The sequence below is a fragment of the Panicum virgatum genome, chromosome 2K (assembly GCF_016808335.1).
Source record: "Panicum virgatum strain AP13 chromosome 2K, P.virgatum_v5, whole genome shotgun sequence".
Taxonomy (NCBI): domain Eukaryota; kingdom Viridiplantae; phylum Streptophyta; class Magnoliopsida; order Poales; family Poaceae; genus Panicum; species Panicum virgatum.
In genome coordinates this window covers 36,232,740-36,247,022 of record NC_053137.1, presented here as the reverse complement: position 1 = coordinate 36,247,022, position 14,283 = coordinate 36,232,740, and the positions used below count along the sequence as shown (strand labels likewise).

At 49.3% G+C, this 14,283-nt stretch overlaps 1 long non-coding RNA gene across 1 annotated transcript; it reads right to left on the bottom strand.

Moving 5' to 3' along the window:
• Nucleotides 1–7,379: 7,379 nt before the first annotated feature.
• On the bottom strand, nucleotides 7,380–8,553 carry LOC120674400. Its single transcript, XR_005675100.1, has 2 exons — nucleotides 7,879–8,553; nucleotides 7,380–7,803 (listed from the first exon to the last, which is right to left on the bottom strand). It is a non-coding gene; the product is annotated as an uncharacterized LOC120674400 (long non-coding RNA).
• Nucleotides 8,554–14,283: the final 5,730 nt, after the last annotated feature.

The window sequence follows — 14,283 nt, the reverse complement described above, 5'->3', positions numbered from 1 at the left end:
AGGGTGCATGAAGTCCATAGTGGTGCTCCGGTCCAAAATATCTCGGCAAGTGCTGAAAATGGGTCCTTTAATCCATGTGCTAGGCCTTTCGGTCATAACTTTTGTATTTGCTTGTATATCCAGTGCATAGGGGTCCATTGGAGGGTCCCTAGTGGTCTTGTGGCAAGGCAAGATGTGTTTGGCAGAAGTGTCGGGCCGGCCGGCCTAGGCGAGGCCGGCCGGCCTGCAACCCCTGCGCAACACGAATCCGAAACTTGTGATTTGCATAACTTTTGCGTCCGGACTCCGAATTGGGTGATCCAAGTGTCCAATTCGATCACCTTGACAAGCTCTTCAACATGGCAATGTCAAATTTGGCATTTGACAATGTTTATAATGGTGTCATCTTATATCCATATTTCACCATCCTTGTAGATGCTCCATTTAGTGTTGTTTCCTGCATATTCTGAGCATAATCCTGAAAAAACATCTCAAACCACGAAAACTTGTGGAATTTGTTAAGATTAGGTAAAAATATATATGGAACATGGTGCAAAGCTCAATTTATTCCCGAGAGGTTGACGGTCAAAATAGGAAATAATGGTTGTCAACAGTCCGCACGGTGCACGGAAGAGCAAGAGTACATAGTGATGAAGACGGCGTCGGCCAAGTCGGCAAGGATGATGGCGAGTCAAGTAGGCGGCTCGTGTGGCGGGTGCACGCGAAGGACTCGAAGGCGTCAAGGCTCGGCAGGAGGTCGAACACGCGTCGACATCGGCTGTTTGACCGATTTGACCTCAAAATCGGGGAGTCAGTCACGTCGTGCGGCGGCGTGCGAGAGGGTTTGACTAGTGTGGCATCAAAACCGGGAAAGACGGGTTTGACCGGTTTGAGTCTCAAAACCGGGGACGGACTTGGCGCAGTTAGGTTCCAGGCGGAGGGCACGTGGCATCATAGCAAAGCTTGCGTCGAGGCGAAGCGAAGTCGTGAAGGCGACGTGTCTGTCCGGGGCTCCAGTAAAAAGATGGACGAATTTGCCCCTGCGTGGGCGGTTATTATAATAAATTGCGTAGGAGTATTTTAGTCTTTCGGTAGAATTATATATAGATAGCCATAGCTAGATGAGAGGTTAGCTCTTAAACCTTTGTTCATTTGCTCCTCTAATTTTTGTTATTTTCGGATTGGAGTTTGTTGGAAATTTTATTGGGAAAGGAGGCCCAAACCTCCTTGTGCCCTCAGGGCGTCAAGATTCGAGTGATTTTTGAGTTGATCCTCTTGTTCTTGGTGTTTTTCTTTTTCTGCTCATTTTCGGAGCCATTTTCGGGTGAATTTTCGTCCTTCACTTTTGGGCGCGATTTGAGCCAAATTTCTTGAGGAATTTGTTGCTAGGATCCTTATGAACATTATTGCTTCAATCCTCCCTCAAATCCCTTGCGAATCGGCTTGGATTTTGAAGTCTTCCCCAAAACCGCGTTCTTGATAGGGTTTCGGTTGAATCCAAAGTTTGCGATGGATACTTGAGCTTTTCGTGAGATTCTTGTTGGATCTGTTAGGACTAGTTGTTGCAGATCTACGGTTGAAGTTTCGCTCGGATTCATGGAGATTTGATGGAGTAATTTGGATTCGAACTTTCGCATCTTTTAGTTCCTCCTTTTCTTCTTGTCTATTCATGCGCACAGGAATCCTCACGGAGCAGCGAGCGCACAGCAGATCGGAGTGCCGGTGCGTGAGCCAGGCAGCGCACACGCGAGCTCGGCCCAGCAGCCGGTGCCAGTGCGCGGTGGTGTGCAGAGGAACGGCAAGCGGCGGCGGAGCTCCCCGAGCGCGCGGCGCTTGCGGAGTCGAGGCGGCAGCGCTAGCGCACGCGAGCAACGCTCGCTCCAGAGCACGCGCGTGCGTGGCCAGCAGGCCAAGCGGGCCAGTGCGAGGGGGGTGGAAGGTAGATAAGCTATTTATCTTTAAAGTCCATTTGGCCCAATTAGTTATTGTAAATATGTTTAAATTTTTTCTTAAATATGTTCAATATTTTTATTAAACATGTTCAACATTTGACATTGAAAATGTTAAAACTATATAGATGAAATGTTGAAATCGAAAATGTTAAATGTTGAAATGATAGATCCAAAATGTTGAACCACTAGTCCTTCTCCGGCGACCTGGCGGTGAAGCGGGCAGCGCGCAACGGCAGCGCCGGGCACGGCGGCGGCGGAGACCAGGGGCGGCGGCGCGCGGAGGCCAGGGCCGGCGGTGCATGGCGGCCATGGCACGGAGGCGGTCGGGGGGCATCGGCCGGGCGCGGCGGTGGCCGGGGGCTGTGGCAGCCATGGCGCGGTGGCGGCCGGGCGCGGCAGGGGCCGGGGGCTGCGGCGGCCATGGCGCGGTGACGGCCCAGCGGCGGCTGGCGGGACGGCCGGGGCGGCGGCGGTGGTTGGGCGCGGCGGCCATGGCGCGGTGACGGCCGAGCGGCGGCGGGTAGGGCTGGGCACATCATCACCGAAAACCGACCACCGAACCGAACCGAGCCGAACCGAACCGAACTCTCGGTTTTTTCGGTTTTTCGGTTCGGTGTCGGTTCTCAGTTTTAGAGAACCGAAGAGTTCGGTCCGGTTCGGTTTTAGCTTTCTGCACACCGAAATACCGAGGAACCGAAGACACAGCGTAGCACTCCAAACGTGAGGCATCACCGCATCAGAGCACACTTGGCCCAACAAGGCAGCAGCACGTCCAAACTATTGGGCCAGCCTCCAGCCCAACATCGCTGCAGACCCAAAACGTCAAAAGAAGCAAGCCAGCAACGTCCAGAAGTTGCGCCCGAGGCCTGACCTTATCCTCTTCCACAAGCGCGGCCGGCTCCAGCTCTGTTCTCGCCCTAACCTTTTCTTGTCCCCTGACGGCGGCGCCGAGGCGGCGGTACCCAACAGCTCTTGTTTCCGGTGCGCGCACTAGGCGTAGCTTCAGTACCTTGCCCACTGCCCCATGCTCAGCATGCACGGCAGCGCAGCAGTGGTGTGAGCGTGACCGGATGGCGCGGCGGCGGCATGGGCGAGCAACAATCGATGAGCGCGACCACGTGGGCAACCAACAACGTCGGCGAGCGACGATCTGCGGCCACACGTGTCAATGGAGATGCAGACGAGCGGCAAGCAGCAGGCGCGTGGGGGCAACGACATCGATACGGCGCGACGGCGGTCGCACAGGTGAGCGACACAGAAAGTTCGGTGAACACCGAACACCGCACCGAGACACCGAAACCGAATTCGTCGGTTTGTCCTTTTTCTTTGCACCGATCGGTTTCCATCTCTTGCAAACCGAAGTTTCAGGACACCGAAGAAACCGAACCGAAATCTCGGTTTAAACCGAATGCCCACCCCTAGCGGCGGGCGTGGGGATGGCCGGGGATGCGGCGGGCGCGGCGGTGGCTAGGCGCGACGGCGCGCGACGCGGTCAGGGGGCGGCGGCGCGGGCTCACAGGAGGAAGGAGCATGGGAGGGCTAGGTTTAACTGTGTAGATCCAGTGGTTATAGATGATTGCACGAATCTCAAACACTGGAAGATATGTTGAAAAAAAACTTCCGGAAGATGGATATATAGGTTTTCTGGTGCGAGGCGCAGCCCATCCAAGCAGGACAGGCAGCCCAAGCACGGCCCACACGTGCAGCCAGCCCAGCTGCGGGTGCTTGGCCAGGCACGGCCTGCAGGCAAACAGGCCGAGCGGGGCCAGGCGGCCCATGCGCGCGTGACCAGCAGACCATCATCCAGACCAGCTGCTCCTCTGCGCCTCCACGTTCACAACCCCGGCAGCAGCGACGAGGCGGCCAGCAGCGCGAGCAGACCAGCAAGGTGAGCAGCACACGAAAGCTTCTTTTGTGCTTGTGCAGCTCGTGTCCAGCACAGTACGTGGCAGCCCAGGTTTCGTCCTTGCTCATTTATTTAGGCTAGTCAATTAATTAATACTCTTGCTAATTGCTGTTAGTCCTTGTGTGGCTTAGCTTTTGTCCATTAGCTTTTGGATTAATCAATTAGCATATATATATGGGAGCGTATCATGTGCAAACTACTACCCCCGTGCAACCGTACAAACTATGCACCTGGACCGTAGATCCTCCATCCGATGCCTACAGCTCCACATGCGCCCTTTTTTGCAAATTAACGCCCGCCGGCTCTTTGAGTTTTTGCAATAACCCCCCCACCCCCACCCCCTGGCATGCCCGAGCCGGCTCCTCTGTTCGTCTCCACCGAGCCGCCCGAGACAGCGAGGCGCCCCTGCCCTAGCCCCCGTCGTCTTCTGCCGCCGTCTTCCGCCCCTAGATCAGACTACTGCGCGCCACGGACAGCAGATGGAGACGTCTCCGGAGGACTGCAGCCCACCGGCGCATGCAGACTGCTGCGCGCCAACCCCACCCACCGCGCGTCTCGTTCTCCCCACCCCACGGCCAGCTACAGCGCTGGTGGGGGGGCCTGTGGCTGCCGGCGACCGGGCGGACTGCAGCATGCCGCTGCATCCAGGTACGTGTAAAAGAATATGAATAAATGCAATTCTATTGCTTTGTCTCATTTTGTTTTTTGCTAGCGTCACATGGCAATGCTTTCATGCAGGAGGATACCCGCCTCCAGTTGCTGCGCCAGTCTTGTACTGCCAAACGCCGCTGCCTCCAGGTGCAGCACCACCCTTTGGAATGCCGCACGCCATCTCCAGAACAGCCACAGAATGCAGTGCCGGCCTGGAACTCGAGGACGTCGCCGTATCTCAGGTCGCTGCTGACACCACTGCCGGAGATGGAGCCCCGACAAAACATCCAAACACACCACGTCAGAGTTGCAAAGATGATTTGAAACAGCCTAGGATTGGAATGATCTTTGATACACTGAGACATGTGGAGGATTTTTACAAATCGTATGCGCATGATGCTGGCTTCTCTGTTCGTATTGGTCAGCAAAAGAAGCAAAATGAGGAAATATTGATCAAGCGGTATCTATGTTCAAAGGAAGGGTACAAGAAGGAAGATGAAAAGAATGTTACTGATGCATCTAGAAACAAAAGGGCCCATAATGTGATGGAAAAGAGATGTGGTTGTCAGGCACATATTGTCGTCAATCTCGGCAGTGACAAGAAGTATCGGATAGTTTCAATGGTTGAGGAGCACAACCATGATTTTGTGTCGCCAGATAAGAGACAGTTTCTAAGATCGAACCGTATGGTTAGTAAGAGGGCAAAGACTACTTTGTTCAATTGTCATAAAGCTAGCATTGGCACGTCACAGGCATATCGACTTCTCCATGTCAGTGAGGGTGGGTTTCAGAATATTGGCTGCACGTTGAGGGATTTGCAGAACTATTATCGTGACCTCAGGACCAAAATCAAGGATGCAGATGCAGAAATGTTTGTGGGGCAACTTGAGCGAAAGAAGGAAGTAAATCCTTCCTTCTTTTATGACTTTATGGTGGATGAACAAGGACGACTTGTTCGTGTCTTTTGGGCAGATGCCACGTGCAGGAAAAACTATAGTGTTTTTGGTGATGTTGTTTCGGTAGATTCAACATATAGCACTAACCAGTATAACATGAAATTTGTGCCATTCACTAGAGTCAATCATCACTTGCAAAGTGTTTTCCTTGGGGCGGCATTCTTGGATAATGAAAAGATCGAGTCATACGAATGGTTGTTTAAGACCTTTCTTAAGGCTATGGGTGGAATAGCACCTCATCTGATCATAACAGATGAAGATGCGAGCATGAAAGCTGCTATTGCTCAAATTCTACCAGAAACAGTTCATAGACTTTGCATGTGGCATATCATGGAAAAGGTACCTGAGAGGGTCGGGCCCTCTATACGAGAGGATGAGGATTTCTGGAAGTTATTAAACAAGTGTGTTTGGGGCTCTGAAAATCCAGATGAATTTGAGTCTCAATGGAATTTTATCATGACAAAATATGGGCTCATGGAAAAGGAGTGGTTTTCCACAAAGTTTGCTATCCGCCAGTCATGGATTCCGGCATACTTTATGGACATACCTCTAGCAGGAACTCTTAGGACTACTCAACGATCAGAGAGTGCAAATTCTTTTTTTAACCGTTTCATTCAAAGGAAATTGACTTTTGTTGAGTTTTGGCTAAGGTTTAACACAGCTTTGGAGTGCCAGCGTCAAGAGGAGTTGAAAGCCGACAATGCAAGTCTTCACAGCACTCCAAAATTGATGACACCATGGGCCATGGAGAAGCAATGTAGTGTGATATATACACATGAAGTTTTCAGTAAATTTCAGGAACAACTCATAGTTGCAAGGGACCATTGCATTATTCAAGGGTTTTCCGAGAGTGAAGATACGAAAATTGTCACCATCAGCAGCCAATCTTGAAAAGAGCGAGTGGTTGAGATGAACAAGTCAAACATGTTTGGTAGATGCTCCTGTAAATTTTATGAGTCCTATGGCATCCCGTGCCGTCATATCATACAAGTGCTTAGATCCGAGAAGGAAAATGAGATACCACTGGTTTATATTATGAAGAGATGGGACAAAAGATGTAAAAGGTGTGTACTGTACTCATTTTTTATGCCTATTTTGTTACAATACTCTTCAATTTGCTATGCTTGTTTTGTTACAGGGAAGTATTATTTGATGACGAAGGTAAACTGCTAGATGAGAAGCCTAAAGATTCTATGGATGTGGCAATGCGGAAAAAGATTTCAGAATCACGCAACAAGTTTGAAGATCTTATTCAAATGGCCAAGAATTCTGAACAAGGGGTGGACTTTATATATTCTAGTTTATCCAACCTAGTAGAACCTCTCCAAAAGATCACGCCTGCTACTAAAGATAATAAACAGGATGAGTATGAATCTTTTCTTGGAAGTAAAATTCCAAATAAAGTGAATACACATCCACCAAATGATATCAAGTCAAAAGGGAGATGCAAAAGAATTGGGAAAAGTAAGGAGGTGAAGGCTCCAAGGAAACGGAAGTGTGGAAAATGTAAGCAAGTAGGGAATCATGATGCACGCAATTGCCCAAATAACGTTGTTGGCTGATATTTTAAGTTCATGTAACGTTGTGAGACATTTTGGAATGCTTCTTGTAAACACTTTTCTATTTGAGCGTGTTAGTGAATTGTGCAACATGGATCATCATTGCATTCAATTATTGTTTTGAAATTTTAATGTATTCAGGTTGCATTTATGCTGAACATTTGATTTTCAGCATGCATAATTTTGTCATGACTGATTATGTTCAGACTACATGCACAATTTCATTATCGGCTTGCATTGTGCATGCTGAACAATTGATTTTCAGAATGCATAATTTTGTCATGACTGATTATGTTCAGACTACATGCACAATTTTCAGCTTGCACAATTTCATTACAGCACTCTGCAGAATTTCAGGCACAATTGCACAAGATAAACTGGATTGTGAAACATATTTCATTCATTTTCATTCTCAACACACAAGTTCATTACACAGAAGGCACAATTGCCATTGCCAATCCATCCTTTCGGAGAGGCATTACACATAATAAATCAAACCTATGTACTGAATTACACACTGAATATATTCAGATACACATAATAAATCAAACCTATGTACTGAATTACACACTGAATATATTCAGATGCTGTTTACAGCGAGGATGCGTCTGCACAATACATCCTTTTGTTCAGACATTACACATAATTCATCAGGCCTATCATTACACAGAGGCTTTGCAATCCCGTGCTAGTCACCATGGTAAAGTCAAATAGACATGCTGAACTGCCTGTGAGAAGATCCATCCTTCGGTTGTCTTGATCTTCGTATGGACTCCTTGGAGATTCAGTGCTTTGATCCACTGTGACACCACAGGAAAACAACCTGGTCAATAAAAACCAGCAACAGCCAACAGGAAAACAAAGAGTGCACTTACTGTCTTTGATCCATTGTACTCCTTCGGTTCTACTTCTGATTGAGTTCTTGTCAACGGAGAGGCTGTCGGGAATACCATCTCTTGAGGCGACCTTGGCGCTGGCTCCAACCAAAGAACAGAATGGCTTGAAAGCGGATGGGGGGAATTGAAATGGCCATCAGAACAGAGAGGGCAGGATTGAACACGGACGAGCTGAGCAGAGTGGATGCAGAAGAGAATTTGAAAGGCATCGACCTGGAACGCCACGCGGAACCCGGAGGCAGTTGGGGCGGCGCTGCGAGCCCGGCCTGTGGAGGCTCCCTCGCTGGCGGCGCGGGGGCGGGCGAGCAGGGTCATCGCTGCGAACCCGGCCTGCGGCGGCGCCCTCGCCGGCAGCGTGGGTGCGGGCGAGCAGGGGTGGCGCTGCGAGCCCGGCCTGCGGAGGCGCCCTCGCCGGCGGCGCGGGGGCGGGCGAGTAGGGGCGGCGCTGCGAGACCGGCCTCCGGCGGCGCCCTCGCTGGCGGCGCGGGTGCGGGCGAGCAGGGGTGGCGCTCCGAGCCCGGCCGGTGGCGGTGTCGCAGAGGAGCAGGGACGGCGCCGAGCAGCCAGGCCGGCGGCGGCATACGACGAAGCGCTAGGGCCTAGGGGGAGGACCGGATTCGCGTGAGGTCTGTGAGCCTGTCTCAGGCGGCTCGGTGTTGACGAACAGAGGAGCCGGCTCGGGCATGCCAGGGGGTGGGGTGGGGGGGTTATTGCAAAAACTCAAAAAGCCGGCGGGCGTTAATTTGCAAAAAAGGGCGCATGTGGAGCTGTAGGCATCGGATGGAGAATCTACGGTCCAGGTGCATAGTTTGCACGGTTGCACGGGGGTAGTAGTTTGCTTATCTAATAGTCTTGATTCTACTTGCTTGTTTTGGCTGATAGTTGAGAAATGGTTTAGCTTTTTCACCAAATGAACATGAGCTTGTGGACGTGACCTGTTGAATCTATGTTTGCTGCTAGCAAATTAGTTTGTGCTCTTTGCTCGGAGTTTTGAGTGAACGTTTTTTATTTACCAACAATTTTTGCGAGCTTCCGTTTTGCGTTGCGCCTTGCTTGAGTAAATTACTTTTCACTTGCTTCCGTTTTGCGTCGAGCTTTTCCTAACCGTTCCTAGGTGAACTCGTCACGTGTTGGCTAGTGTTACCTTGGCGGCTAGAAGAGGGTGCGTCTGGATTGAATTCGGGACATAGGCGTTGTTCTCTTGGAGAATTTTTTAAAGGCTCCCATTCACACCCCCCTCTGATTGCCTGTCTAGTCCTTCAAGCTTACTCTTGCCGGTCGGATCTGATTTCTGGGTGAAGTGTGAGACATTTTCTTCGGGAATGGGCTGAGTTTGCTCTTCCTGACTGATGTTCACTGCTTTCTCCAATAGGTCTTGCTCCAGTCTAGCCTCTGTAATGGTGTTGCATGAACGGACTAGACTGACCGGGATCTTTTCTTTGCCAACCTTAACCTCGAGCGTTGCTCGGTCTTCATTTGGGTTAACAAGTGGTTCTATTGGCCATCCGATCAAGACGAACTCTTCACCTTCTGGGATATCGAAGACGTGGAAATCCAGGAAGACCTTATTGGTGCTCATTTTCATGGGCACCACTCGCAGAATTCCTTGACTTTCCACTATCTGGTCGTCGATCCACTTCAGGTGCTTACGAGACAAGGTCAGCGGTTCTTCTGATGCAATGTGATTTGCCAAAGTTTTGGACATCACATTCACCCCGACCCTCGGATCGTAAAAGGTTTCTTGTGGTACGGCGTCCCCAATAGAACAGAGGAGTATTCTGGGTCGGTGGTAGATCTAGATGATTGTAGCGAAAATGACATCTCATGCCATATTTCAATATAATATTTTGGCGATTAATGACACACACAACACTTGGACTAATATGATTGTTAAGATGACCATTATCAGGCTTTTAGGTTCAAGTGATGACAAAGAGAAGATAGGCGTAGCGGACGGGGGTCGAGGGGGGAGCCGCCCCTCGCGGGTCACAAGGCAGCGCCCTGAAACCTCTTCGGTCCAAAGGACAAAGAATAGAAGAGACCGTGAAGAAATCAAGTCAAAACAAACAAGACAGAGACATTTTGCTATCACTGGTTAAACCGATTATGAGCAAATTGTACTCACCGGTGCAATGAACCCAGAAGCTGAGGCTAGGGTTTTGCATCGGTTGAACCGACGATGAAGATATTGAATACATCGGTGCAACGGCAGAAGAAGACCAAGAGAAATGCATACATCGGTTGAACCGATGATACACCGGTCAATTACGTTGGTGTAGTTGTCCAGAGAGTTGGTTTTTGGGAACTCTAGGACAGTTACATGCACCGGTTAAACCGGCGATGAAGATGCATTCAGCGGTTGATTATGTCAGTTGATTAAGGTAGCCGTTGAAGTATAATGGCAAGTTGGAAAAAGGTGCTTACTGGTTAAACCGGTGATGACACAAAGTGGATCATCGGTTTAACCGGTGATAGCGCTTTTTGTCAGCCACTTTTCCAACGGCTCTTTTGGGGGTGTGTGGGCTATATATACCCCCCAAGGCCGGTTGCTGCATATGGTTGGACGCCAGAAAAGCTGAAGGAAGTGTTGCCCAAGCAAACTAACATCTCCAACCATCCTAGCAAAACTTAGTGTCATATCTAGCTTGTGAGAAGCTTTGAGAGAGTGCTTTGTGCACCTATATAGGGATTAGTTCTTACGAGAGCTCCCTTGAGCAAAGTCTTGCTGCGGCAAGCAATCGTGTACTCGTCGTGTGACCCTCCGACTTGGTGTGGAGAGGCAACGACACTTTGTGCGGGGAAGGAGACCCCTCTTGGTGAGAATCTCCAATAGTGAAGATGGTGCTGTTGGTGACGCTTTGAGAGAGACGGTGGTGGTGGCCTTGTCTTGGTGACTTGGCGCCACTTAGCCTTTGCTTGCCGGAAGCCTTGGTGGCGAACGCAAGACGATGATCAAGCAAAGAGACTCGGCATCATACTTGTTCGTGTTGGACAAGTGGCCGTGGACGTAGGGAGTGACTTGGTATCCTAACCGAACCATGTTAAATCGTGTGTCTTGGTATCTTCACGGGAGTTTGCATATTCTCTCCCTTACCTCTTTACTTACCGTATTACATTTCTGCATTTGCTCTATCTTGCGTGCCTTTACTTTCCTAGTTAGTTTGATTAGGATTGGTTATAGGTTGCAAGTCTTTTAGGGGTAAGTAGAGAGTAGCATAGATAAATCTTAGTCATAACTAGCATATGTAGGACGTGTTAGGTTTATCTTATGCAAATAGATTGAGCCCTAGGATAGAAAGCGATTAGCGACCCTATTCACCCCCTCCCCCTCTAGGGTCGGACACCCCGGTGAACCTTACAATGATACTACTGCTGGCCTCTGCTTCCTCTGTTTATTCCTTACTGATAATCGCAGAAAGACCCTCTATCTGCGATGATGCTTCTGGAATGAACGCCACAGATCTCAAGCATACACACTTATGCTCCTTCGGCATGCCTGAAACATTGCCGAGCTCCAAGCATTTCTCTTTTGTGAAGAGGTCTGGTATGAACATCGGTATATCTTCATGGAGGGGCTCTTGATCTGAGGTCTTTGGTGGTTCGGTGATTTCCTCTATATATGGTGGAGGTGGAGAGGATGCAGCTGATAGGAACTGAAGTTGCTGCGTCTTGTAGGGCTGCTCTACTGTCTCTGGTGGATCGTCATATATGCCAGTATATTCGGTGCTGTTTAGGACCTTCTTCAAGAGACTCCTGATTTCGGCCACTGTTTTGTACATGACCTACCCCTCGGAGGACACATTTAGGAAATGTGCACTCTACGGCTTGAGACCGTAGATAAAATGTTGCATCAGTATTTCCTCCGGGATGTGATGTGGTGGCCCGGATTCTATCAGATGCATGAATCTAACCCACGCTACTCCAAGTAACTCATCTCCTTGTGCAATTGTCGTTAGTTGATTTCGATGAGCAATCACCTTGGAGATAGGATAGAAGAACAAGCAGAACTCGTCCTTTAGTTGTATCCAATCTCCTCCAACTCCTCTTGCAGTCTGGTTGTACCAAAGTCTTGCTCCTCCCGTTAGAGAGAACGGGAATAGCTTCCACCGTAGGGTGTGTTGAGTCATACCGGGTATAATCAGAAGATAACAATTCTCTTCGAAGACCTGCAAGTGAGCATAGGGGCATTCGTCCTCTCTACCAGAGAAGGACTAAGCGCGAACCATGGCTACGAGACTGGGATGGATCTCGTAACCATCAGATAGTATGGGATGGCAGGATGGTGGTGGTTCCAAATACTCGCTAGATAGAACTACCGGATAACTAGGAGAAAACTCCATGGGTAAGATGGAAAGTTGTACGGCTGACTAACTCTAAATCTAGTGTTGCTACCGTTCCCCGGCAACGGCGCCAGAAAGCTTGTTGGCACTCCTTAGCCTAAACGAATTACTCCGCAAGCGTACAGAGACCGATGTAGCCTTCACCAGGGAGTATACTTGGGATATCGAATCCAAGGAACGGTAAAGCTTTGACCAAATCTAGAACTACTCAACCGGACACACCAAAAGAGAAAAGGTAAGAGAGAAGAGGGTCTAACTCCAAATAACTTACTATTCTACCTAGCGACAAGCTAACTACTAACTCGATCTGCTTCGGCGGCCTCAGGGAAGGACTCAGACTGGGGTGAGAAGGGAGTCCAATGGCAGTCGACACTACTGCTATGAAAACACCCCGAACGTGGTGGACTACGAGGGACGGACATGGCTGTCACCACCTGTTGCCTACCACAATGGTACCGTGGGGTGGAACATAACCTGAGATAGCTAACCAAGTTTGGGCACCATACCCACGACTATCGAGCTACTTGCTCCTACCGTGTACTTAGATAGAAAGCAACCTCAGATAGTAGAACTTGCTACTTACACAGACTTAGGATCCCGCAGATCAAAGAAAGTAGTTAAACAAGTAACTATTGCAGAAAGTAAAGCTAGCGAGAAACTGAAGTGAGACGAGAAACTTACTCAAAGATATATTCCTCCGAGGTGAATATATTACTCAAAGACGAGAACTCGAGTCCGCTCCTTTAAGCTTGGTTTGCACCAAAGCTTCTCACCTCACTCTCTCCCTATTCTAATACAAAGAGAATTCAAGAGTGAACACTTCTCTCAAGTGGATGGTGTGTGTTACAAGTGAGAGAGTCAGCTCTATTTATAGTGCTTCAAGGTCGGTTCAGAGGTTGGCGTCGGTTGTAAGCCGGTAAGGCGGTTGATCTTAACTTCCATGCCAAGGGGGAGCTGCAGAGGATGACAAGTGGGGCCGGCCGGCCGGCCTTCCCTAGGCCGGCCGGCCTGGGGATTGTGCCATCTAGCACCGACCTTCCTCTGGATGGCTTGGATTCTCTCCTGGAGTCAGCTGTGAGCTGCGCGGCAATTTTCCACGTGACTCTTAGGCTGGCCAGCCTCACCTAGGCCGGTCGGCCTAGCTCTGGCACATCTCGGCCCTCCGTTGTCGTGTCATGTTGATCCAGGGTCTTGTGATGCTCCTCAAGTCGGTTGGGGCCTTGGTTGAGTTGTTTGTCACTGATTGTGGACCCCGAATAGACTTGGTTCATGCCTTTCGATCTTGATTGATTGCAATCATGTCAAGCACTTGATCTTTGCTTGAAATCTTGCTCAGGACCATCTCCGAGAAGTTGCACGGTGAAATTGATCAGAGGTAGGCCGGCCGGCCTGGGATTTCTCCTGTTTTGGCTCGATTTTGTATGTTGTGTTTCTAAAATCACAAGTGCAACCAAAACTCATGCAACTCAATAATGTTAGTGAAAATTGGTGTATTATGGTCCTGAGAGCCTGAAATCTGAAGGAATGTTGGCGGAACAAATCATTGAAAACGACCGCCAACAGGCTCTAATTTAAATTGATACATGCATTTATTGTTGTCCTCACAAATTTTAGATTGCTCTGGCGATAGGCAATATAGAATTTGGCCATCAGAACGCCAGCACCAAAAGAACCAGAAAAAACCCGTGAGGGGACAGAATGAAGAAGCCACTGCTTGGGCTCTTCGTGAGAAGAACTATGACACTACTTAGACCAAAAGTAGAAATAGTAGCATCTATGACGTTTTTGCGCATGACATTTTGAATTTCGTCATTAAACAGATCCCATCTAGGACAAAAATTCTAGGTTCGTCATAGGTTCTCCGTGTAAGGATCACCGGGGGTGTTCGACCCTAGAGGGGGGGAGGGGGTGAATAGGGTCGCTAATTCGCTTTCTAACCTAGGGCTCAAACTACTTGCATAAGATAAACCTAACACGTCCTACGCATGCTAGTTATGACTAAGGTTTATCTAAACTACTCTCTACTACCCCAAAAGACGTACAA